Below are 2,599 nucleotides of genomic sequence, written 5' to 3'. Positions count from 1 at the left end.
GCTGTCCACGGGAGCCGCTGCTCTGTTTCTCCCGGCTGGCAGCTGTGGTGCTTGTAGCACCGCGGCGAGCTTGCCAGCTCTTGCAGGCTGGTGGCTCAGTTTACAGAAATTCAATCGTGTTTCTGCTTGTCAGGTGGAAGTGAAGGAAGTCCTTCCCGTGCGGAGAGCTCCGATGGTTTCTCGTGTGGCTCCGAGAGCTTGGTGTGGCCTGGGTGCCTGCCTGCTCTCTGTGACCTGACTCGGGCCCAGTCCGAACTGTTCAGCGTGTCAAGGAACACGGTGGTCGCGCAGCTGAGGAGACGCGGTGTTCTGCAGCCTCTGCAAGCGGAAGAGGCTCTTGGGGGAGTTGTCACAGCTCTGAGCCGAAAGCAGATGGTCCTGGGCAGTCCTTGTTAGACTGGTCTGCCTTCACCCCAGGCTTCTGCTTGCTCCTCTCCTGTTGCAAGTGTCGGTCCCTCTCTCCTGCATGTCCTCTTTGACCAAGGGCCTGGTGGTGACCCTGAGTTTGGCTCTGTGGTCTGACAGCGCCTCCTGAGCATGGCTCGCCTTGCCTGCCTCTCCCAGTAACACGGGCAGAGACTGGAAAAGCAGGAGAGTCTGTGCTTGAGTGGGGGCCGGGCGACGGTGGTTGTTTCTGTGCATGGCCGTTGGGAGCCTTCTCATTTCTGACGACCTGGAGCAACCTCACTATGAGCCCAGATCCTGGAGGTGATCAGCAACCATCCCTGGGCTCTGCCCAGCCTCACCGCCTGTGATGGGGAGGGCGAGTGGGGGTTAAGGGAGCAGGAGAGGGTGCGGAGAATCTCGGGTCCTGCTCAGCGGCTGTGTGGAGCAGATGTGATCTTTTGTACAGCACTGGCAGGTCCGTTGTATCCTCAGGTTTCGAGGCTCTTCTTGACACCTCAAGGCCTGTCAGTCCTGCCTCATTAGCGTGAGAGAAGCTCATTTTAGCTTCACAGAAGCCCATCTTAGCGCTGTCTTCTCCCATCAGCAAGGGGCATCTCAGCGCATATTGTTGGCAGATTAGAAATGGCACCTGCGTGCTCATTTGGAGGTTTGCGGCTTGACAGCTTTGAAAGGGAGACCGAGTGGGAAGGTGGCTGGCTGGAGCTGTGCTGGGAGGCAGGTTAGCCTTGAAAGGGTGCCTGTGGGGTGAAACAGAAACCACTCTGAAAAGGCACCTTAGAACAGCGCTTGTCTTCTAACTCATAGCTGTTTAATTTACTGGCACAAAATAATCTCGGCTCTCCCTCAAGAGGGGCTGCTGCAACTGCCGCCTTCTCGCAGTAATCAAGACAGAGTTGCCTGGATTCAGCTCCTGTGATGGCCATGCCGGGTGGGGATGCTGAGCAGGTACGGGCTGTGCTTCCAGCTCTGGAGGGTGGAGATCCTGGCCCGCTGGTCGTGCAGTGGAGTGCTGGTGGAGTCCAGCACTGTGGAGCGGAGCGGAGCAGCCAGCGAGGCCGTGGGCCCTCGGGAGGTGAACGGCGGTGCGGACTGCTGTCTGGGGCGGGGTTCTTTGGTGTCTCAGTTGATGTGTCTCATCTCTCGCCAGCCAGACTCAGCGTGGTTTAGCTTTAGAGACCACATTTGATCAGGTTCAAGCAGGTGTGGATTTAGGGCAAGGAAGGTCTCTGCTTGCGCTAAACCAGATTTTTCTTTCCACTGGCAAGGTCTGGCATGCAGGTTTTGCCCAGTTGTCCTGCGCCCATGGTTTTGAGAACCTGAAGTAAGGTTCAGATGCGCAAATACCAGCAGCTACAGGACCTGGCACTAAAGCACCCTGTGGTGTGGCCAGAGCAGGTGACTCCCTGGCACTGGAAACCAGGCACTCAGCTTGTTCTGTCAGTGGTGGGCCAGGGTTCAGGAGGAGAGGAGCAGCATTTCCTCAGCCATGCTTTCCCCTCCCGCTGGCAGGAGGCCCTGGGGACCAGAGCCGGTTCAGTCGCTCAGAGTCCTCACGGCAAGCGTCCATCGCGCTCTCTCCAGCGAGAAGCTCACGGGTTAATTTTCCTTTTTGTGCCTGAAACAGTCCACCTGCAATTCGATGCAAAGGCTTGACTTGGCAAAACAGGGGTATTTGGTGGCCTAAATCACTTTTGGTGCTGGTGACCTTGTGCGTGTTGCCTGGAGCACGTGTGCCCCGTGGCAGCAGCTCTCTGGAGCGTCACATCATGGCCACGGTGCTCTGGCTGGCGATGGCTCTAATGAGGAAATATTGCTGCGCTGGCGTGCGCCCACCTGCCAGCCGCCTGCACCATAAATCACCGCCGCTGCGGCGAGCCAGCAGCCTCTGACAAGCTGCTTCCTTTACTTAGGAACAAAACCGAAAAACAAACCCCAAAATGTGAAAGGTCACCCGCGACATCGGATGCTTTGGTCTGTGATTCTCCATGAAAATGGGTGGCAGGTGGAGGACGTGGCCGGCCTGCCCTGGGGGAGCCGCTCTGAGCATGTTACTGGGCTGCTTTTGCCCGAGTCTTGACGAAGGAGCTCTGAACCAGACGGTGGAATGGCCTCCAGCCTCCTGCCTTCAGCCGCGGTGTGGGTCTCGCTCGTGAAGCACTGTCTGCGCAGGGGCAGAGCGGTCAGCGGGAGC

General features: G+C 58.0%; 1 protein-coding gene across 1 annotated transcript in view; it reads left to right on the top strand.

Annotated features, from left to right (window-relative positions):
• LOC104496688 (beta-catenin-like protein 1) overlaps window positions 1–2,599 on the top strand; it is a gene marked incomplete at both ends in the record, with an annotated part of 8,275 nt that overhangs the window by 4,201 nt on the left and 1,475 nt on the right. The window lies entirely within an intron of this gene.

Source organism: Buceros rhinoceros, unplaced genomic scaffold (genome assembly GCF_000710305.1).
Source record: "Buceros rhinoceros silvestris isolate BGI_N320 unplaced genomic scaffold, ASM71030v1 scaffold23257, whole genome shotgun sequence".
Lineage (NCBI taxonomy): Eukaryota > Metazoa > Chordata > Aves > Bucerotiformes > Bucerotidae > Buceros > Buceros rhinoceros.
This window is presented reverse-complemented; position numbering and strand designations above follow the sequence as displayed.